At 34.7% G+C, this 25523-nt stretch overlaps 1 protein-coding gene and 1 long non-coding RNA gene across 4 annotated transcripts in view; one reads left to right on the plus strand and one right to left on the minus strand.

Moving 5' to 3' along the window:
• Window positions 1–25523, minus strand: part of LOC138691257 (uncharacterized) — a 166370-nt gene that overhangs the window by 58885 nt on the left and 81962 nt on the right. The window contains exon 2 of the long non-coding RNA XR_011329782.1: window positions 10576–10702. This is a non-coding gene — a long non-coding RNA (uncharacterized lncRNA). The remainder of the gene's footprint in view (window positions 1–10575; window positions 10703–25523) is intronic.
• LOC138691256 (uncharacterized) overlaps window positions 19142–25523 on the plus strand; it is a 112399-nt gene continuing 106017 nt past the window's right edge. For 2 of the 3 annotated variants that reach the window (XM_069813077.1, XM_069813079.1), the window contains exon 1: window positions 19142–19241. The gene's annotated coding sequence lies outside the window, so the exon portion shown is untranslated. Of the gene's footprint in view, window positions 19249–25523 lie in introns of all 3 variants that reach the window. The other variant, XM_069813078.1, reaches the window with a different exon arrangement.

The following is a 25523-nucleotide window of genomic DNA, read 5'->3' on the forward strand; positions in this document are numbered from 1 at the left end:
TTCCGTATTCTCTCCGCAATCATATTGTATTTTTAATTTAACCTCCGCTTTGTATTCTGGATCCTAGTGGTCAGCCGTAGATGTCGGCCAGATGTACCAAATTGTGGAATTTGTGTGTAGAATGTGTTTTTCTGTAGGCCTATTCCTTAATCAAAATTCCCAACGTATCACACGGGTTAATGCAACGTAAAATTACAAAAGTGTCATTGAATATTACACCACTGAAAATTAGAAAAACTCACACATTATATGTTTTTTCTAACTCTGAAATAATGAAATTAGTGGAAGTAAATAAAGCTGTAAGAGATATAGGCCTACTTGGGCGGAAAATATTACAACAGCATTGGCACGTGGTAAAACTGGGCGATAATAGAATACAGCAGGCATTTCCAACCGGTGCGCCGCTCAGTGATCCTGGCCCCGCAAAATTCCATTCAATATTAAAATGCTAAAGAAACATTAAAATAACAATTTGTACTTTTGTTAAGCATTTTCCTCGTCCCTATCGAGAAGATTCGAATTCAATTTAGGCTTAATATTAACTCTCATTTACAGATATAGGTATTCTGTAGGCTACACCAATGCGTGTATGAAATATAACTTATAAGTAAACTACAAGGAAAGAATCAGTTACATTACAATTTTTATCTTAATTGCACTCTTAACTTCACACATGACACTAATATGTTTCCTTTATGTTAATCAAGTATATAAATTCACTACAATAAGTACATTTTTTTCCATACGGAAAGTATGTAGTGGGTTCCTCAACTTTCAACAAATTTATCAACAGTAATCTCACTAGAGCATACCTGCACAAACAGCGCTCAACGAGCGCGCGCGCTCCTTCGGAGCGGGAGACCGGTGTTTACCGCTCGCCGAAACGGAGAAGAAGATACGTCAGAATGACATAGACTTGCTATGGGTAGAGGAGAGGGAAACGACCACTCAGCTATCTAGTGGAGTGCAGTGTGTAGGCCTATTCTCAGTAACTGTTTCACGTTGCTTACCTACTGCTACAGGACAGTATGGAGGAATCTAAAAGACGGAACATAACATTTAACATTTAACGATTTACAGCTCGAACTTATTGATCTTCAATGTGACCTAAGAGCTAAAGACTGTTTGAATAATACTACTAGCCTTTTGAGTTTTACAAGACTAAACATTAGCAATAATATCCACGACTACACAGGCTGGTGTGAAAATGATTGCTATGTTTGGCTCAACATTTATATTTGTGAGCAACTGTTGTCTATAATCAACTTTAATAAAGGCAGGCATCGAACATCTGTAACTGATGTTTCATTACGATCAATAGGCTACTGTTCCTTTCAGCTGCCAACAACATAAAACCTCGTTTTGATGTACTGATAAATAAAAATATAACAAAATGATAATGTACATTTAAGTAGCTATAGAATTTCTATTATTTCTTTAAAATAAATATTTATTTATTAATTAATAATAGTCCAAGATAGTTATGCAAACACTGAACAGGAATTCATTTCATAAACACTCGTAAAGTACTTCCTTTTGTGTAGGCCTACATTTTGTACCAGATCACCCCTTCTTCCAGTCCACCCTTATACAGAGCGCAGTTAATATCTGCATTTCGCTCATGAGCTGTTAACCGGCTCGGAGAGCGCAAACCTTGTGCAGGCCTGCACTAGAGGTTTTGATTTTATCGATAAATCTGGGAGTGGAACACGAGCAGATATATCCAGAGAAAATCAAAACTTGAGAGGGATTTAATTGACTATTACACGATTAGAAGAAAGTATATAAAGATTAGAAGTAACAAAGTACTCCAATACAATAAAATATTAATTGACTTACGAAAATACAAAACTGTCTTCAAATTTGTATCATCTCAACATTACAAATATTACGCTAGTAGATGGCAGTAGTGTGTTTGGATTAGCTGTTTTCTTGTTATTAGTTGTCCCAACTATGGAATCTTCATTGAACTCTGTGGACGGTTACTGGTCAAGAAGGCTTTGTTGATTTAGTTTCAGTTTTATTAAAACAGTTGCATTCCACTTTAATTATCCCGATCCCAGTAATCAACGTCACTTAACAAATGATTTTCAATAAATCTTAGTATTAAACAATCTCTGATACGTGACTATTCATAATATCGCATAGCAGAAGCTGTAACATAACCTAAATAATATAAACAAGTGTTAGAAAAGTTTTAATTAGGGGTGATGAAATAAACAAGAAAACTTTTAATTAAAGATGATGAAATAAAAAATAAATACGAATAATTTTAAAAGGAACAATTATTGAAAGTACAATTTTTAAATTTGAATGTTTTGGTGGTTCAGTTGATGTTATATTGCACGTGTGCGTAAAAAAAGTGGAACTCATTGATGTACATGGTGTATTCCTCAACTTATTCAGGATTTCCGAGTGGTGCTCTACATTTATTTGAAAATAGGATTTCAGGGAAGATGCATAGCTATGACCAGTGATCTTTATTAATTCTTGTTCTTGAATGCCAATGCGAGTCATATTTGAAACTGCTGTGCATCGACTGGAGTGGTTTGTAATTTTCTGTTTTTTTTTTTTTTACGTCCAGACCAGTGCAGTTTGAAATGTTGGCAAACAAAGAAACAAATGCTAGTGTAGTGATAAAAATAAACAAATGCTAGGGAAGCGAGAAAATTAAACAAATGCTAGGGACGATAAAATTGTGCGATAAGCAGCCATGATTGGTTGAAAGACGTCCTTTCGTACCGTTTTATTGGTCAAAAGTAGTATGACGTAGTAAAATTGTAATAGTCATAACAAAATGCATAATACATTAAAACTAGATACACATTCTCTATATTTATATATTCACAGTAATGATTTTAGCTCCACAGCCGCAGTCAGCTATGTGCTACTTGTGTGGTCCTTCTAAGGAGTGTGGTATTGTAATCAAAGATTCATTTTGAGGGATGTACCACACATTTATCACTTCAGTGTTTTCTATTATGACATAGCTAGTTTTTTTTATTATAAATTGTGGGGAAAATTTTACAAGTAAGTTACAAAGTAATGGGGAAGATGACATGACATACACTAAGAATGAACAGCTGTCACTACTAATTATTCCTTTAAAGTAATTTAGTACTAAAAGTGTTTTCAATAATATTTAGTTCTCAGTGCTGCTGTAAGATTCAGATTAAGTACCTGAAGCGGGAGCAGAGTGTTGATAAACAAAGAACTTCATCGAGTTTAGGTCCATTTCTCTTTCGCGTTTTCTTTGTGAGACTGCTTACTACACGATCTGATGACACCAAAAGCAAATTCAGCATTAGATGACAAGCCACTTATGGAAACTTTTTTTATATTTTGCTCATATAAAACAAATTTCTCTCTAGCCACTTCTTTTTGTGACTGGAATTTACTCAGGATTCGGTGACAAGCAGGAATGGGTAAGCCATCTCCATAGGGTACCGGTCTCATAGCTGATGGGATATCCTGGTGGCCATGAACAAATTCTGGTGTCAAATTTGAATTTAGGGGTTCGAAATTAATGAGATAGAGTTGCATGTTACAAGTACAAAAAAGTGTACATTTGTTCCACAATGAATCTAAAACAAAGTAATATGGGTATATTAATATAATTTTCATTCTCAAGAATATCTCACTAAAATAAAATTAAACATTTTGTAATATAAAATTAATAAAATAATTACCCACATACTAAAGAGCTAGTCATTTGTATTTTGTATTCTCTGATTTGTGCTTTTGTTTTGTATGTGAACATCTATATGCATGTATGTATGTGTGTATGTATGTATGTATGTATGTATGTGTGTATGTATGTATGTATGTATGTATGTATGTATGTATTTTTTATTTTAGTAGGTTATTTTACGACGCTTTAACAACGTCTTAGGTTATTTAGCGTCAGAATGATATGAAGATGATAATGCCGGTGAAATGAGTCCGAGATCCAGCACCGAAAGTTGCCCAGCATTTGCTCATATATTGGGTTGAGAGAAAACCCCGGAAAAAACCTCAACCAGGTAACTTGCCCCGCCCGGGAATCGAACCCGGACCACCTGGTTTCGCGGCCAGACGCGCTAACCGTTACTCCACAGGTGTGGACTGTATGTATGTATGTATGTATGTATGTATGTATGTATGTATGTATGTATGTATGTACGTACGTACGTACGTATATATATCACTAAGGAATTGGGTTAAGTAATCACTAGGTAGATAAAACTTAAGGCTCATTCACAATGAAAATTAAACATAATGTAAGCGTTAACTTAAGAATGTAAACGTTACGGTAAAATCAAGCAGTCATACCATCATTCACGATAGGAACATAAACATAACCGCAAAGATACTTGGTAACCATGGAAACATAACAACGACGTCATTTCCTCATATTCTGTCGTATACTTCAGCTCTCCACGATTGTGTTCTGTTTGCAAATCACGTAAGCATAAGCATGAAAGTTTAGAGTTTGCAAACTTTCATGTTAATGTCTTACGGTAATGTTAATGCCAGTATTTATGTGAATGATCCCACTTGGTAGCCTGGCCGCAAACTTCTGTGTTTATGTTACTGTTGTGTTTAATTTTCATTGTGAATGGGCCTTTACTAGAAGTGGCCCACCGAGTAAGCTTACAGGGGCACCTCTTTTAGGAGGTCTTTGCCCTTCACGGGACATATTGGCTTGTTCATTCAGTCATATAATCAATGGAATTAAAAATCCTCTGACACTTTTGAACGGCAATGATGTTCTTTTCTTTCCATGCTTGTTCAAAAAGGATAATATCGATTTTTATATCAGATACGTCGTACACCGTACTTCAAAACTCATCTTTGAGGAGCGTTGCTATTTAGGAGAGAGTCGAGTAGTATCGGACATCGGGTAGTATCGGACAGTGCGTTTCTTTAATCTACCACCATATGGTAGTACCTGAATGACATGGTTACGTTTCTCTATGCGATATCACAGAAACGTAACCATGTCAATCAGGTACTATCATCGTGTGGTAGATGAAAGAAACTCACTGTCTGATATTGCCCGATGTCCGATACTACCCGACTCTCCCCTAAACAAGAATTGGACATCTTTCAGCAAATCAATTAGGATTACTTACCTTAGGAATTTAGTATGAGGCACACATAATATGTTTAACAGACTATTTTAAAATGATCTTCCTGATCCTTTCTTTAGAACTGAGGAGCTCAATAAAAGTGGATATTCGCTAATTAGTTACTATTTCTACTAGTCTTTTGTGGCTTGGCTCATGTGGGTAGAACTGAACTTTTACATTTTGAAAAGCAGTGCACAGTTAATTATATATATATATATATTTTAAGAAATCATCTTCTGGAAGAATTCTCATGCATATCGTCCATCTCTCTTAAAGGATTAATGATCACTGCAGGTAAATACTTCTTGCTAAGAGTAGATGAATTTCCAAAGAAGTAATTAACTCTCATATAAAGTTGTGATGACAGTATTTCTCAATTTTAAAATAATTAAACATGCTTTGAATCCCATTATACGAGTAGAACACTGGGATATTTTAATATTTCAGTTAATTTTACATTTCAAATTAATATAAAATAATATCAGAAGCTATTACAATATAAGAATGGCAGTTTCCTATGATTTCGTATAAAATTATAATGACACAAAAACGTGTAAACCGTACAACTTATTTTATAGGTTATTTTATAGGTTAGATTTAATGAGGAAGAATGTGTCATGTCCGTGACACATGTTTCCTCTCTACAATATAGATACTTGAGGGAGTTTTATATGAACGCATGGAAAAATCATTCCTCTGCTAATATTTTAAACTGCAGATGCACGGAAAGTTGCAGTTGTAATTTTATGTAATTTTTACACCGTTATAATGGATAATTTAGCAATATTTTAAGGGGTGAGACATAACTCTCAACGGTTATAATTATTTCATTCACTACTACATCAGCACTAAATATTGAATAAAATTTGCACATATGAGTATGGGTGCACACATCTAAAAAAATATGTTACGAGCGTAATTATTTACTAGTAGTTCGTAATAAGATAGTCGTTAGGTAGCCTATAGTGATAGTGATTCTGAAATTATTTATTTTGAAAAAATATAATTTGTTTATCAAAAATGAGTATAATTAGCATCTATAAATTCTATAAAAATACTTGAAATTGTTACATAATAATAATAATAATAATAATAATAATAATAATAATAATAATAATAATCTATACTAATAATAAATCTGTAGCCGAAATTTTTCTGGTAATTTTCGATTTTCCAAAAATAATTAGTCCTAACATATATAATTAACCACCCTGAAACCGAAAATCGCTTTTTTGAAATTTTTGTTTGTATGTCTGTCTGTCTGTCTGTCTGTCTGTCTGTCTGTCTGTCTGTCTGTCTGTTACCTTTTCACGCGATAATGGCTGAACCGATTTCGATGAAAATTGGAATATAAATTAAGTTCGTTGTAACTTAGATTTTAGGCTATATGGCATTCAAAATACGTTATTTAAAAGGGGGGTTATAAGGGGCTTGAATTAAATAAATCGAAATATCTCGCTTATTATTGATTTTTGTGAAATATGTTACATAACAAACGTTTCTTTAAAAATTATTTCTGATAAGTTTTATTCTCTGAAAAATTTTGATAGGACTGATATTTAATGAGATAAATGAGTTTTAAAATTAAAATAACTGCTATCTAAGGCGGTGTATTGAAATAAAAAACAAATGACTTCGTCTATAAGGGGCCTTGGAAACAACAATCGAAAGTTATGAAACATAGCCTACAGACAATGTTTCTGTGTTTGTATGAAGTAATATCGCAAGCTAAATTAACCGATTTGTATAATTAATTATTATTTCATCATTGGAAAGTGTAGTTTCTCTGTATGGACATAATGCTATAACGTTATTACAGTAACTTGTGAGTGAATTGAGGATAGGTAAGATTAAAATAGCTTCTTATGCACAGAAAACTTGATAGGTTATTCTGTATATTCATTTCCTGTATTTCTTATAATAATGTTTATGAACATATGCATTTTTATCTCAGAGAATTAACGAACTACGAGAGTGTATTGATTTAGTATGCAGTAATAGTACGTTAGCTTAGCAATCCATTATTTTATAATTCAAATTTTAACTATACTCAATTGAATCGTGTTAAAATACATAAAATACATATGCAATAAATGCAATGCAAAAAATTGGGTAATGAGCCAAGCAGATTATGTTGCGCTGTTGTAAAAGTTGTTCCTCCTGAGATTCAAGAGCTCCCACAACAAATTAAAAACTTTCTAATTCGAGTACATCCGTTATCAACACACTTTTCCATAATATAATATAATATAAACATAATAATAAATCTGTAGCCAAAATTTTTCTGTTAAATTTCGCTTTTCCAAAAATAATTGGTAATAACAATTAAGAAACATGTTAAAGGAATTGTCTTTGCACCAAATGAGTAGTCTCTGGATCAAAATGATCGCATTTCAATATTTTAAATACAATTTAAATTAAGTAACATATTAAACGATTTATCCTTCTATCAAACACGAATGTTCCTTGGATCAAATGTCCTATTTTAATTATGTAATTACTTTATATCTATTTCTAACGGCTGCAGCGGAGCGCACGGGTACGGCTAGTAATAATAATAATAATAATAATAATAATAATAATAATAATAATAATAATAATAATAATAATAATCTACTTTTAACGTAGATACTGACAATATGAGTGGTCTGGAAAATTACGAAGTTTTTGACAAAGCCGTACAAGGACATCCCTCCCATCCAGAACAATGGGAAACATACATGTTCCGGAAGAGAAGGCCACGGCTTTTGCGGAAGTCCTCGAAAATTCCTTCCATCCACACGGCGACTTGTGTGACAGATATATACATGACAAAATAGCGCAAGACACAACTACACACTTACTAAACATGGACCTTAACAACAATTACGCACCAGAAATCCGTTCTGCTAATGTTCATGACGTAAAATGGCAAGTTAGACACGTTCCAAATAAAAAAAAGTCCCTGGCCGTGACGGCATACAAGCTGAAGTACTCAATCAGCTATTTACGAAAGCTTACAAATTCCTAACTAATATAATCAATGCTATCTTTCGGATAGGCAACTTTCATAAAATCTGGAAACACTCTTATATTATTCAAATTCCTAAGCCAGGAAAGAATAATAATTGAAGGGTTCAGAGCCATAGTTGGCCAAGCGACATTTATTAAAAACAGACAAAACAAGGGTTAAAGTCAAGTGAATACCATTTTTTAACGGATATTTACATATCTTTTAGTTTTAATGTGCACACTTTACATAAGTTGCTATAGATTTCATTGAATTATGGTAATCACTTAATTTTAACCCTTGATTTCTGCGTTTTTAATATATGTCGCTTTGCCCATTATGGCTCTAAACGGTTCAATTATGATCCACAAAATTACCGTTCTATTAGTCTTCTTAATGTTCTAGGAAAAGTTGCGGAAAATATCTTACAAAAATAAATAAAGTCTGAACTCGGAAACAATGGTCTAATCCAGGCATGTCAGAAATCATAGTCTAAATGAGCAGTTTTGTGCTCGGATCGCCGGTCTGTGCAGACTGCATCATTCGAGCGTTGCTCTTACCCGTTCTTAGCTGGAGGGGTGTACAATAATCTAGTCTGCGCTTCTAGGGTTGGATTAAATAGGCATTTGGACATTATAAACACAGTTAGCAGAAGGAAAAAAAAAACACGGTTATTATCAGTATCTATACTTGACAATTGTAATACAAGAAACTTTCAGTTATACTTCACAAAGTAGTGGTTTGTAAACACAATTTATTAATATGATTTTATAGTATTTGAAGAAAAAAAAATATTGCAATAATTTCGAAACAAAAAACGAACAAGTATTTCATTTTATCTAATAGGTACTAATTATTTTAAAGTAATAGACCCTACTCTTTTATTGTTCGTCGAGCATTATTATTTATTGGGACCATTGGTACACAAATGTTGAAGAAAATATTATACTCCCAATTAATTACATGCAGTAGGACATTGTGAAGATTTTACACTGAAATAATTTCCTTGCTGTATATCAATATAAATTAACATTAATATTAATAAATGATATAAATTACGCTTAGAATTTAAATTCACATATACTTTATTTGGAAAACGTTGAGAGCAAGTATCGACAAGTTGGGAGCGTTACTGAAATAAATTAAAAGTGTAGTTTACAAGCTGTGAAGCGACAATATTCTATTTATGTCAAGTTTAAAGATTTATTAATGTAAGTATATTAGGATAATATAGTGACGTGAGATTGAAAATTTGTCATTATATATTTTTCCAGAAAATTTTTCCGAATTGCAAATAGTTGCTTTCTTCGCTCCTTACAACCTCAAGTCCACACCTGTGGAGTAACGGTCAGCGCCTCTGGCCGCGAAACCAGGTGGCCCGGGTTCGAATCCCGGTCGGGGCAAGTTACCTGGTTGAGGTTTTTTCCGGGGTTTTCCCTCAACCCAATACGAGCAAATGTTGGGTAACTTTCGGTGCTGGACCCCGGACTCATTTCACCAGCATTATCACCTTCATATCATTCAGACGCTAAATAACCTAGATGTTGATAGAGCGTCGTAAAATAACCCAACAAAAAAAATACAACCTCAAGAGCCTCACATGTATTCCTCACTATATTCTCATCACTTACCAGTTTATGAAATGAAAGTCATAAGTCGTCTAACCATTGATTGTTAGTACAGACTCCAAAACAACGCCATTGTCAAGTTCGTTTTGCCGTGAGTGTACTGATTAAGAAACAAGCGCTGACAATATAATATTTTGAGAACGTTACTAATCTGATCTAAACTGTCACAACACTATTACCTCGACATGGGCTGATGAAAGCCTTTGATTTTAAAATAATTAAGTTATTGTTGGCTCAGGAAAACATTATAACAATTATGTGATATGATTCGTAATTTCTCTTCTTCGTTATCTGTGAACTCCTCACTTTATTTATCATGACTCATTCACAGACACAGCCAAATCAGCACCCGTACTGAAACTGCGTTACTGAAAGAAAAGCTGATATGCTGTTTCAGTTCTGTATAGCCCTGTCATGTTCCCCTCCAAGGCAATTCACTCCCTCCAGGTAGGGTAATAGAAAGTGCACATCGCACGGAGACTACTGCACAATGTGCAGGGTTTTGGCATGCCTGGTCTAATCCGATACGAACAGTTTGGATTCCGTGCACACAGCAATAAATTGCTTCGCACAACGGAATTCATTACTTCAGCTTTTAACATTAACAGGACAGTAGCCGGTCTTCCTAGACTACGCACAAGTCTTTGATAGTGTGTGGCATGTGGGATTGATAAATAAATAAATTAATTAATAACAACATAAATGAGCGGCTAGTAAAATTGTTGGACAATTACATACGGGACAGAACGTTCCAGGTTAAACTCAACGTCGCGATACATTAATGTTGGGGTGCCACGGGACAGCATTCTGGGTCCGATATTATTCCAAATCTATATAAATGACCTACCTTTTAATCCCAATTTTAATAATACAGTAGTGTTCTAGCAGACGACTCGGCATTTCTTACGTCCTCATGGAAGCCAGCTGTTGCCATCAACAGACTTCAAGGTCACTTGCGTGACACTGAACCTTGGCTGCAAAAATGGAGAATAAAATTAAACCTACCGTAATTTCACACAACTATCGTCCACGATACAATCATTCAAATTTTGCAGTCTATAACTTAGTACCGGTACCTAGTTTATCCACATTTTAGTTATAACTGAAATTTCAAGTCAAGTTAATGCTACTATTTATGAACGATCTATGATACTTATACAATGTTCTTTGAATGGTTGTATTGTGGACTATAGTTGTGTTCCAAGACCATAGTTGTATGAAATTACGATATATAAAGACCAAACAATTTTATTTAGTAGAAGAAATATAGTACATTATGCAACGCTCCTATAATGAAGGTAATTAAGAAGTGAGTATGGATATTTATGAAACGAGCGCAAGCGAGTTTCATAATTTTCATACAAGCTTCTTAATTACCATTATAGGCGAGTTTCATATGACTTTTTATGCTCGACCATATTTCTAACTTGATATTATTAATTTTAATTGTATCTGACCTTCAGCAATGTTCCGTATGTTGTGAGATGTGCGCAGACGCGAAAGTATTGATTTTTTCCGAGGAACAGATGTCCACATTGACCTTGCTAGGCCATAAGAACCTACAGAGATAACATTCAAATTAAATTAGACATTGAAAAACGAATGACAAATTGAATTTATTTGAATATTATTTACAATTAACGCTAATTATTATAGTAACAGAACATAACCTTCTGCGACAGTATTGGATTTCCAGCCTCCGTGACTTTTCGCTAATTCTCTTTCGATTGCATATCCGAGAATAATCGATACTTGCGGTTTTATAACGGTAGAAAGCTGACCTGTCATTGGCTGAACAGTTGTAACCTGAGTCGTCATTGGCTGAAAGACCTGACCTTTAATGAGTAGGTGTACTTTAATGACATGCATTAAAGATCTGCTACCAGGTGTATAATTACTACATTTCGGAATGGTCGAGCATAAAATATAATAGGCCATGAATAAATCAAAGTTAGTTATAAATGGATCACAAATCGAGTTGAAAACTTCAGTTAAGTATCTAGGAATAACGTTAGACAAATGGCTTACATTCTAGGAAATGTAGCACATAAACTCAGACTTGCCCATGCTGGAATAGTGGATCTTTAACTAGTTTTAAATAAAAGTCGAAACTTAAACATTCTTACAGTCCTAACCTTATACAAAACTTTAATTAGGCCAGTAATAATGTATGCTTGTCCTGCTTTGGTACACGCATCAATTACAGTTCTTAAAAAGATATAGGTATTTCAAAACAAAGTACTAAGCTTCATCGCTGGACTTCCAAGAGTAAGTCCCGTTAGTTTAATTCCCAAAGACCTCTTAATCTGGACGATAGAAGAATATGTTTCTAATCAAGCCTTCTGTACATACATCTAATCGTTCAACAGCAATAAGTCCACACCTGTGGAGTAACGGTCAGCGCGTCTGGCCGCGAAACCAGGTGGCCCGGGTTCGAATCCCGGTCGGGGCAAGTTACCTGGTTGAGATTTTCTCCGGGGTTTTCCCTCAACCCAATACGAGCAAATGCTGGGTAACTTTCGGTGCTGGACCCCGGACTCATTTCACCGGCATTATCACCTTCATTTCATTCAGACGCTAAATAACCTAGATGTTGATACAGCGTCGTAAAATAACCCAATAAAATAAAAAAACAGCAATAATCCATTAATTTCTACTTTGTGTAATTATAACCCAGCTTAAACAAACGCAGAAGACCTAAAAGCGTATTCCACGTTCTAGCTTGGATCGACAACGTAGGCTTACTTACTTACTTACTTACTTACTTACTTACTTACTTACTGTCTTTTAAGGAACCCGGATGTTCATTGTCGCCCTCATATAAGCCCGCCATTGGTCCCTATCTTGAGCAAGATTAATCCAGTCTCTATAATCCTTCAAGTAAAATTCCCGTATTTTCCTTAATCGTTTGTGGATTTTTTCCTAACATATTCACGTCATCCGCATAGACAAGAAGCTGATGTAACCCGTTCAATTCCAAACCCTCTCTGTTATCACTTGTATGCTGACGACCTTCAATGCTACATCTCTTCCCGCTTAGACCGAGTAAATGACGCTATAGATAAATTGAACGAAGACATTGACTCGATTGTGACATGGACAAAGAAACTCCGTCTTAAAATCAATCCTGGAAAGACACAAGCAATTATATTAGGACACAAACGGCAAACCGACGCTGTAAAACACTTCGACATTTCCCCCGTTAAAGTAAGTACAGTGCATATCCCTTTCAGTTCTTCAGTAAAAAATCTTGGCTTTCACATGGATAATAATCTCAACTGGGACATGCAAATCTCAGAAACCTGCAGAAAAGTATATTCTATTATCCATGTGCTAAAAATGATAAATGTTCATCTCCCCTCTTGCTTAAAAAAGTCCCTTGTGCAGACACTTTTATTTCCCTATTTCGACTATGCGGACATTTTACTGACTGACCTCTCCAGCGACAACAAAATGAAACTTCAACGTGCTCATAATTGTGTGTACGTTTTGTAAGCAATGTTCGTAAATATGATCATATTACCCCATCCCTGGAAGCAATAGGTTGGCTTAAACTAGATAAGAAAAGAAATTTACATTCACTTCTCTTTCTCTTCGAAATCTTGAACTCTTCTATTCCTTCGTACCTGACGTCTCGCTTCACTTACCTTTCTTCCCGCCATAATCTAAACACACGCTCTCGTCATGAAACAATACTAACAATACCATCCCATCGCACCCCCTCATATTCATCTTCTTTCACATACCCCTGCCAAGACTCTGGAATTCGCTACCTGCTAGCATCAGGGACTGTCGAAATAAACTTGAATTAAAACGAAAACTTACTAGGCACTTGGTCAGTAATTGATTTCTTGTAAATAGTTTCTTTAATCTGTCACAAAATATTTCAATATTCAGTAATTTCATCACTATACAATTTTGTTATTCTAGATTTAATTTGTAATTCAGTAAATATAAAATATTCTCTGTTTCTCTATGATAAATTATCTAGCTTTAATTATTCAGGTAATCTTTTCGTACTTTGATTTTATTGTAATTGTAATTGTGAATTTAATACTAATTGTAATGTTATTTGTAATTGTAATTACAAATTCAATACTAATTGTAATTTTATTATTAATATTGTAGTTGGAATCTCCTGGTAGAGGGGCAGAGAAGGCCTGACGGCCTTATTTTTTTTTTATTGGGTTATTTTACGACGCTGTATCAACATCTAGGTTATTTAGCGTCTGAATGAAATGAAGGTGATAATGCCGGTGAAATGAGTCCGGGTCCAGCACCGAAAGTTACCCAGCATTTGCTCGTATTGGGTTGAGGGAAAACCCCGGAAAAAACCTCAACCAGATAACTTGCCCCGACCGGGAATCGAACCCGGGCCACCTGATTTCGCGGCCAGACGCGCTGACCGTTACTCCACAGGTGTGGACCTGACGGCCTTATCTCTACCAGATTAAATAAATAAATACTAATACTTATCCTGCACTTTCCTAATGGCATATTCTAGAGCAAAGTTAAAAGTAAAGGTGATAGTGCATCTCCTTGCTTTAGCCCACAGTGAATTAGAAACGCATCTGACAGAAACTGACCTATACGGACTCTGTTGTACGTTTCACTGAGACACATTTTAATTAATCGAACTAGTTTCTCGGGAATACCAAATTCGATAAGAATATCATATAAAACTTCTCTCTTAACCGAGTCATATGCCTTTTTGAAATCTATGAATAACTGATTCACTGTACCCTTATACTTCCATTTTTTCTCCATTTTCTGTTGAATACAAAATATCTTATGCATAGTTATCTATTAGGCCTAAAACCACACTGATGATCCCCAATAATTTCATCTACGTATGGAGTCAATCTTTTCTAAAGAATATTGGACAAAGTTTTGTAAGACCTCAACAAGAGTGATACCGTATTCCTCGAAAGTTACTACAGTTAGTCTTGTCCCCGTTCTTAAAAAGAGGTACAATTACGGACTCCTTCCATTGTTCTGGTACAATTTCCTTTTCCCAAATAATAAGTACAAGCTTATAAATTTCGCTAGATAATGCGCTTCCACACTCTTATATTAATTCTGCTGAAATTTGATCGATACGTGGAGACTTGTAAGAGGCGTGAGATAATTACTCTGCCTGCCATTATAATTTCACTTTAATTCATATGTTCCCAATTAAAAAAAATACTTTTAACGTAGGCCTGCTTGAATTCTGAAAATCTACAAAAAATTTCAGCTGTTTAATACAATTTGTTTCTCTCTCTTTCTATCTTGTAGTTGCGTGCACTAATGCAAATGTAAGAATATTTTTCGTATAAGATGTAATAGTGAGTACAAAACTATACACCTAAATGTTAAGTCGTACAGCTTAAAATATTTCTGAATGATGCATTATAACTCTGTTAAAATTATACCAATTACGATTCCAACGTTTTGTGCATTGACAGTTTAAATGTTAGAGCATTTATAATAATTTCTTCTATGCGTTCACGTACAAGTCCCCTTAAACAAATGACCATCATTAGCAACACGCCTTTGCTTATTCTATAGTAAGTAATATACGAAATGCTATGGTTAAACTGCATAGAATAAAAAAAAAGTATCTTGAAATGTGCCATTTGACTGCATCCGTAGTCTGTTGGTCAACATACTTGCTTACAGATCAGGAGGTCCCGTGTTCGATTCCCGGGCTCGGCTCTCGGTGAATTTTTCTTGAAGAAGAATTCCCTGGGTTCTAGAGTGAGGAAATTTGTGTGATTGTGAGTGTTCTTGGTTAATATTAACCAATCATCACAAAATAATATAAAAATACAAACAGGACTGTCGCTGGGCAGTAACCTGAACACACGTTTCAGCGTCACAATGTTGACAAGTAACTCCATCTGTTAGCACAACCATAAAGCATCTAATAGATGCTATAGAGTTACCAACAACGGAAAAAAAAAATTACGGCAGATAATGTTAATTCAAAGAAATGTGCCACTGTAATTGTTTTAATACATATAGGGCTATGGACATCAAAAAAGTATAGGATGAAGACAATTTGCAGTCGAAATGGAATATGCAAAATATAAAGATAATAAAAAGCTATAATAAACCATGTGATTGCATGTGACATCTATAAGCTACAGGAATTATGGTAATAGAATACGGATAAATAATATGATTTGCTGTTAGGTTTAAATGTGCCTAATTAACGGAATTAAATTAGCTATGAATAACAGTTAGCCTAATTCTCTACTACTGCTACTCCTACTCCTACTCCTACTACTAATAATAATAATAATAATAATAATAATAATAATAATAATAATAATAATAATAACACTAGGGAATGTATGTTAAGAGGTCAAGTAAAGAACTCTTCTAAGGCACAGATAATTAACAATTAACTGGTATATCATAATTACCTCTGACTGAGATTCTGGTTTTAATTATGTACAGTACTTAACAAAAGTTTAAGACCATGAGCAAATTTCATATAATTATTTTCTGGTCCTATATTTTTGTTTCTATTTCCCTCATGAATATTTTGTCAATTATTTGGACTGTGAGATATCTATCGACGCAAAGAAAGTAAAATTATGACATTTAGTTTTCGAGTTATGATTTTAATGAAATATTTTGTTACTGTAAAAAATGTTACATTTATAATTACGGAATAATTTATTCATGCTAAACCAACATGTTTATTGTAGTGATGATTTTTTTCAAGCAATTTGAGAAGTGTGAGAACACATTGGTACCAGAAAGAAAAATTTTTAAAATTTTATTTTCGTTTTATAATTTTTTGCATATTTTTCCAAAATAAGGAAAATAATATTAGAAATAACGTTAAGTAAAGGCATTCATAGCTTCACTGTGGAATAAGCTAACGTAACCGGACCTACGCCAATCGAAAGTACGTGATTTCTTACTTTCGATTGGCGTAGGTCCGGTTACGTTAGCTTATTCCACAGTGAAGCTATGAATGCCTTTACTTAACGTTATTTCTAATATTATTTTCCTTATTTTGGAAAAATATGCAAAAAATTATAAAACGAAAATAAAATTTTTTAAATTTTTCTTTCTGGTGCCAATGTGTTCTCACACTTCTCAAATTGCTTGAAAAAAATCATCACTACAATAAACTTGTTGGTTTAGCATGAATAAATTATTCCGTAATTATAAATGTAGCATTTTTTACAGTAACAAAATATTTCATTAAAATCATAACTCGAAAACTAAATGTCATAATTTTACTTTCTTTGCGTCGATAGATGTCTCACAGTCCAAATAATTGACAAAATATTCATGAGGGAAATAGTAACAAAAATATAGGACCAGGAAATAATTATATGAAATTTGCTCATGGTCTTAAACTTTTGTTAAGTACTGTATATCTACATATTGCCAATTTATTTTATTGGGTTATTTTACGACGCTGTATCAACATCTAGGTTATATAGCGTCTGAATGAAATGAAGGTGTTAATGCTGGTGAAATGAGTCCGGGGTCCAGCACCGAAAGTTACCCAGCATTTGCTCGTATTGGGGTCAGGGAAAACTCCGGAAGAAACCTCAACCACGTATTGCCAATCAGGCAGCACATCTCACTTGACGATATGCGTCAGAGGAAGAATAATAAAATTGTTTGTATACATCTGAAGTGTGATTAGTGTAATACTGTATATATATATATATATATATATATATATATATATATATATATATCTAGTCGTCGATGTATGCAATGGAGGGATAATGGAATTGGCCACCCTACTCCATTATCTCCTGGCTTAGTTGCCTCATGACTGATGCCTTATTGGTGTTACTTATGAGGTTCAGACTTGTCTTCGGGCAGATGACTAAACAACAACTCTATATAGAGTGATTCACGAGGATTTACAGTCCTTTACAGAGCTTATTTCGGTAGACATTCTGAGCAAAAAATGTCATATACAGTAAACATGGGTTCTATTCTCAATATTTACAGAGTTACGTTTCGTTATTGGAACGCATTGCTGTGAACGCGTGATCTTGGTCAGCGTGCAGTCAGCAGCCAGCGCGAGCGCTACGGAAATCAAAGATAGCCGTATGCAGTTACGTAGAGCGACGAGTGCCATTCACAAGCGTGCGGCCAAGTGTACTCAAGCGGACGGCAACATTTTTTAAAATGTGTTGTAAACTCTCCAAGACTGTAAATTAGGATGTAAAATTGAACTGCAAATAATTAAGTCGGTGGAAATGGTGTGATTTGTAATAATTGTGATAAGTGCGTAAGAATGATGTAATTTTCTAGTTAAAAATATAAAAAGATGTTTGTACGAAGCAACTAAGGAGTTCACAGCACATTTTTAGCTTCATAATACTTGCCAATTAAAGAAATGATACTTCTGAATGGTTCATTCTCTATTTGTATTATTCTTTTACCTTCAAACTAAAGAAAAAACGTATTTTACAAACAACTTTAAATTAGTGTAACTCTGTAAATATTGTGAATAGGAACTATATTTATATGACATTTTTTGCTCAAAATGCCTTCAGAAATAAGCTCCGTAAAGGACGGTAAATCCTCGTGAATCACCCTGTATAAGCACAAGAGAATATCCCGTAAATATTGATATTGCTATTTATTCATCTGTCTGTGAGTAATGCGAAGCTTGTCTCATATATTGTGCGCACGTCTGTTTCGCGTCCATATTAAAGCACAACTGAATAACGTTATCTTTCAATACATTGCAACCCCCATAGATTATAATTATAATTATAATAAATCTTCCAAGTGGATTATGTATACACGCGGACTTTCCTTGTGTATAGGAATGTTGAGTTTATCGAATATGAAGTAGCTAAGCGTTTCCATAGGAACCAAAGTCGAAATTTCATTTCTTCTATCAACTGTAGGCCGAATATACTCGTAGACGTTTACAGGTCAAAAGTAGTAAGGAAGTGAAGAGTGTGTATCCAGGGAACATAAGAGGAAATATTGACATAGTGTAGCCATGTCAAAGCAATCAAAAAATATATCAAAAAAGTAATAGCTCTATCGCGCAGCTAAATTAAGAGAAATGTACCGATTGAAAACTTGAAAATAAATTGTTATTGGCAACAGAAAGAACATAGAATGGTAATCACCAACTGACCTAGTTTTGGAGAATTCAGTAAAAGTGAGGCATACATATATGAGACTTACTAGTCTTCACTTTTACCTATGAATCTATCATCAAGGTATCGGTGTCCATATCACAAAATTAGAATGTTAAACTGCCGTGTTAGCAAGTCTAGAATGATCCCAGAGAATGACCTTGTCTGAAAACCAACTATAAACACCTGAGTTATTACGTGAATATGTATAATTCCCTAAGCAATGTACACAAGTTATGTGTATTCCAATGGTCTAGGACTCTTCACAGAGTTCAAAGAATGATTAAGGTAGTAATTACTAACGTCTACATACGTATTTGTGGCTCAGTCACTGGGAGAGGAGTGACAGAACAACATCCGATAATCACCCACGAGGGACATCATACACGTAAGTGGTACGACATTTTTTCACCCATTTCACAATATATAGTAGTGGCAAAAAGAACCGGACCGACCCTTGTAGCTGATTTCAGAGCCTTGTTCACTCCAGAGCATGATAGACTGGTAACTAAGACTTTCGTGGTTCGAATCCTGCCTGGGAAGGAAACTTTTATTTGTTCCTTATTCAAATTTATTCCCAATACTTTTCGATAGCTGGTAAAATTTATGTTCTGGGAATAATGTTAATTAAGTAGTAAAATATCTCTACAATCGAAAAGTATTGGGAATAAATTTGAATAAGGAACAAAAAAAAAAAAAGTTTCCTTCCCTGGCAGGATTCGAAACACGAAAGTCTTAGTTACCAGTCTATCGTGCTCTGGAGAGAACAAGGCTCTGAAATTAGCTACAAGGGTCGATCCGGTTTTTTTGCCACTACTGTATATAAAATAAGTAGACACTTTGCGTGCATCTATCAATGACAATGGGCTACATCACCACTTCAAGTAGGAGGGTAAGGAGGAAATAAGCGTGTACACTTCACAAATATTCAAAGTTTACCATAAAAATATCTATTTCAAAATGTATTATAACCTTTTACAAAATTATGATTTTTAATAAAACTTTACAAACATTCCAACAAATTATAATGGTTAACTTCATATTTTCTAACATGAAATAAATATTTTCGTAATGTATCAACTCCACTACACTGAAAAAGCTCATTAAAAATTGTTATCTCCTCCGATGCTTTATATCCCTTCAGCTTCTCTTTATAAATACAAACATAATTCGCATAATCTTTCAATCGGTCTACATCAGCCGTGGCGATAATGCTATCGTGCGCCGAGCCACTGTGTAACCTGCAACGTGCATAGTACCTATCGACGGAGGCGGATACCCGAACGGGAAGTGAAGCAACTGTCTGACTTATTAACGGATTTTCATTTTCCTTACGTCTAGCACATAAGTATAATTTTATACAGTATAAGGCTATAAACTAATGTTTAGTACGTGTAACGAAGAAAGAAATGAACAAGAAAACATAGGACACATTATCACAACCTGAAATTAATTGTCTTCAGAATGTCTCTGCGACAGAGTTTCAAAATCAGGAATGATGTCACTTACTGCCAGTCGTAGTTGATCACGAAGGTATTTGTCTGTCAGTCGTGATCTAAATTTGGTTTTTACTATTTTCATTGTTGAAAATAATAATTATTCAAAAACGTAAGTTGCAGCGAACATGGCTTCAACAGAGTAAGCGAAAGAACGAAGCTTCGGATATTTATTTTTTGGCAAAGATTTGAAAGGTTGAACATTTGTCAGGTCCTTATATCTAGCTTTCATTTAATATCACATTGTAAATCTGTGATTTTAAATTGAAGATCTAACCGTATTGTTCGTACATCTGCTGAAAAAGAATCTACGTACAGAGATGATAATAATTATGATAATAATAATAATAATAATAATAATAATAATAATAATAATAATAATAATAATAATAATAATAATTCACCTTTTAATGTTTCATCAGTAACATGTAGTAACTTATAATGCCGTTTTATGTTATACAACCGTTTTCCTCGTAATACTTGTGAACAAATCATACATTTAATATTCTCATCATATTGTCAGCAAAAAAATGCGTCCTCCCATCCTACTTGAAACTTTCGTTTTTGTAAAGGTGCATGGTTTTGAGAGAGACATTGCGACGATACGCCACTCGCAGGTCAGAGACAAATACAAATGGAACAGAGTTTGACTCCAGTGAGTGAGAGGGTGGGGGTTGTGGGATGTACGAAGCAAGGGAAATGCACAGCTATCACTGCGAGCCACATTGGGCTCGTGAGTTAAATTTTCGCCACGGCTGGTCTACATAATCCTCCAGCCTCATGCAAGGTTTCATTTTTATTATCCATATTCATAATAACATCGTCACCAATATCATCATTGTTATGTCACGAACCTGAACTGGAAGTTGTCTAGTTTGAATTTCAATTCAGATGTCCAAAAGCGTCTTTGAGATATCTTTATTATCGCCTCTTTCTTGGTTGATAATAATTAAAGTCCGAAGGTTTAGCCCCGAATTCAGCCCGCAACGTCTTGAAGGGTGAAGCATTACATATGTTTACTGCTGCGCCATGCATCAGGTACGTATTGTACAGTCAGTTCACAAACACTCATCTTGTAGGAACTCAAGCTCCAGGCAACCCGGTGAGTCTGATAGGAATTCCCTGCATCTAACTCAAATTATTCAAGTCATAAATTATATAAGTTGGAAGTGAATATTTCACAATAAACGGCGAACATATTGTATACATAGTAGGCCTATGTGAATCACAGGTAATAGGAAGTAAAAGAAAGCATATGCAAAAACACTGCAGCACGAAAAAAAAAACATAGTGAATTTATGAAATTGTATTTAATGAAAAATTAAATAAAGATATTTCATTACGAGAATACTCTTCTTCAAGCAGTAGATAGTCTCAATTTGTGATGGATTTGTGTGAAATGATTGGTGGTGGACAAAGCAGGCGTTGCAGAGGTTTTTATTTTGCTCTAAAATGTATTCTTATTTTCCAGATATATTTTACAAAATATCTTTCACTTCCAAAATCAATTTTTCTTCGCAGGCCAAAATAATAGCTTGTGGAATATGTTAAAAAAAATAATTTTGAAATGTGTTATGTCATTACTTAATGAGTGGATGGCACAGAACATAAAGCCTATATGACAGTGTTTTAACTTGGCTCTGAATATGTATGTATTTTTAAACAAAATCTATTACCACCAAGTCAATGAAAATCACAGGGTAGCTTAACTGAAGATAGCTGTAGCTATATGCCTTAGAACTTTGAATAAATGACCTTTAAAACCCGTGATTAGGGGCCGGATGTTTAGGCATTTATAACAGTTAAAATAGACAGTTATAACAGTTATAACAGTTAAAAAAAAAGCAATAAAACGTAAAAAAGACACAATAATCTTTGAAAAGGGAATTATATATTTTAAAAAGGCATAATATATTTTAGCAATGAATTTAATTTATATCAACATAAATTCACTAACGTAAGCATAAAGTTTACTTTTCAATGGTTTACTGAATTTAGGCATTCTAGCTAACCGATCTTATACCTTCTGTCACCCGACAATAACTGACTATTCCTTACTCAATTTCTTTCTCCTACAATAATAAACAAAATTGTAACAAAGAGATTTGAAAATATGAAAGCTATGTGACAATTTCTGTGAGAACGAGCTTGATATTTAAAATTATAAAGTTGATTGTTGGTACCGTGAAGACATGATAATATATTTGTAACTGTGAATTATCGATCATTTTTTTATTTTATTGGGTTATTTTACGACGCTCTATCAACATCTAGGTTATTTAGCGTCTGAATGAAATGAAGGTGATAATGCCGGTGAAATGAGTCCGGGGTCCAGCAACGAAAGTTACCCAGCATTTGCTCGTATTGGGTTGAGGGAAAACCCCGGAAAAAACATCAACCAGGTAACTTGTCCCGACCGGGATTCGAACCCGGGCCATCTGGTTTCGCGGCCAGACGCTCTGGCCGTTACTCCACATCGATCATTATTCATATTACACAAAAGTATTAAAGCAAGAAATTATTAGCAGATTAAGCACCGCAATAAATTACTTTCATTTACTATTGTTAGTAAAAAGTTAGTCATTGTTTCAAATATTTAAATTTCATACACATTACATCACAATTAGTTAGAGTATTACAAATAAACAAGAAATATTGCTTTAAAATTACAAAAAAAAAAAAAGGGCATTTATTAGTAAGAAACACCTTAAAAAGGCAAAATAGGCAAAATAAAAATTGGTTCTAGCACTTTTATTTACTCCAAATCACATTTATACCTATGCTAATAGTCGACTGGTTGGCACAGTTGGTATAGAGTTGGCCTTCTATGCCCGAAGTTGCGGGTTCGATCCCGGGCCAGGTCGATGGCATTTAAGTGTTTAAATGCGACAGGCTCATTTCAGTAGATTTACTGGCATGTAAAAGAACTTCTGCAGGACCAAATTCCGGCACACCGGTGACGCTGATATAACCTTGGCAGTTGCGAGCGTCGTTAAATAAAACATAACATTTAACATTTCTATGCAAATAATGATTTACTTCTACCCAGTAATAAAGGTATTTTGCTAAACATCCGGGCTCTACTCATGATATACAAAGCAGAATATGAGTAGCTGTATTTTAGGTAGATTCATACTTCCCGTGTACCTTAAAAGAAGGACGATACTATCAGACTTGTTATACGCTGGGAAACGAGTTGGATTTGTAGCTATACGCGGTACCACTCGAGCCACATTGGATGAAGAAGCAGCACGCTGTATATCGCGTGTGTTCCATTTTGAGTAATGATTAAATCCACAAAAACTCTATTACAAAGAATTTCCGGTGACCTTGTGAAGGCCAACCAGTGTAACCGGAGGCAGGTAGCGTTATCCGGTATGACACCGGGCAGTTCCGCCTGCACACATCGCAACAATGCGTGTGCATCTCTGCATTGTCCCCAACACACTGCAGCTCGCCCTACAGAAATTCCAGTGTCTGTGCTACAAGCGGATTTAAAAGGTAAGATTCGCTTCTCACTCTGTTAACATTAACTATACACAAAAATCTACTTCCAATATATAGGCAAATCTTTACACACGGCTTTGGTTTCCGCCTCTCGCATGGGCCTCCTCTTTTATACAGGTGAGCCGAATAAAGGTACCATAAGTTATAATCAAGCCCCGGATTTTTATGTTTTAAAAAACAAAAATAGTTTTTTTCAACCCATGTTTTAGGATTTGTTTAGGATTTTAAATATTATAATTAGGCGTAATAGACCGACTATTGATAAGATTTTTTGCATTCGACAAATATTGGAGAAAAATGGGAGTAAAAGAGTACAGTGCATCAGTTATTCATAGATTTAAAAAAGGCATATGATTCGGTTAAGAGAGAAGTTTTATATGATATTCTCATTGAATTTGGTATTCCCAAGAAACTAGTTCGATTAATTAAAATGTGTCTCAGTGAAACGTACAGCAGAGTCCGTATAGGTCAGTTTCTGTCAGATGCGTTTCCAATTCACTGTGGGCTAAAGCAAGGAGATGCACTATCACCTTTACTTTTTAACTTTGCTCTAGATATGCCATTAGGATAGTTCAGGATAACACAGAAGGTTTGGAATTGAACGGGTTACATCAGCTTCATATCTATGCGGATGACGTGAATATGTTAGGAGAATTTCCACAAACGATTAGGGAAAACGCGGAAATTCTACTTGAAGCAAGTAAAGCGATAGGTTTGGAAGTAAATCCCGAAAAGACTAAGTATATGATTATGTCTCGTGACCAGAATATTGTACGAAATGGAAACATAAAAATTGGAGATTTATCCTTCGAAGAGGTGGAAAAATTCAAATATCTAGGAGCAACAGCAACAAATATAAATGACACTTGGGAGGAAATTAAACGCAGAATAAATATGGGAAATGCGTGTTATTATTCGGTTGAGAAGCTGTTGTCATCTAGTTTGCTGTCAAAAAATCAGAAAGTAGAATTTATAAAACAGTTATATTATTGGTTGTTCTGTATGGGTGTGAAATTTGGATTCTCACTTTGAGAATAAGGCTCTTAGAAAAATATTTGGGGCTAAGCGGGATGAAGTTATAGGAGAATGGAGAAAGTTACACAACACAGAACTGCACGCATTGTATTCTTCACCTGACATAATTAGGAACATTAAATCCAGACGTTTGAGATGGGCAGGACATGTAGCACGTAGGGGCGAATCCAGAAATGCATATAGAATGTTAGTTGGGAGGCCGGAGGGAAAGATACCTTTGGGGAGGCCGAAACGTAGATGGGAAGATAATATTAAAAGGGATTTGAGGGAGGTGGGATATAATGATAGAGACTGGATTAATCTTGCACCGGATAGGGACCAATGGCGGACTTATGTGAGGGCGGCAATGAACCTCCGGGTTCCTTAAAAGCCAGTAAGTAAGTAAGTAAGTAAGTACAAGATACAATAATGGAGGATAAAAATGTTGAATATTTCCAAAATTTTATTACTGAAAGCTGTACTTAAACCCCTTAAGATTATTGATCATACAGAGATACTAAGAGGAAGGCAGAAAATAGGAAATATTGGAGAATGTTGGGTTTGCAGTGAAAGGTCTGTCCACGGGCAGAAAACTTTGAGTGAGTGAGTGAGTGAGTGAGTGAGTGAGTGAGTGAGTGAGTGAGTGAGTGAGT

The sequence above is a fragment of the Periplaneta americana genome, chromosome 16, assembly GCF_040183065.1.
Source record: "Periplaneta americana isolate PAMFEO1 chromosome 16, P.americana_PAMFEO1_priV1, whole genome shotgun sequence".
Classification (NCBI taxonomy): Eukaryota; Metazoa; Arthropoda; class Insecta; order Blattodea; family Blattidae; genus Periplaneta; species Periplaneta americana.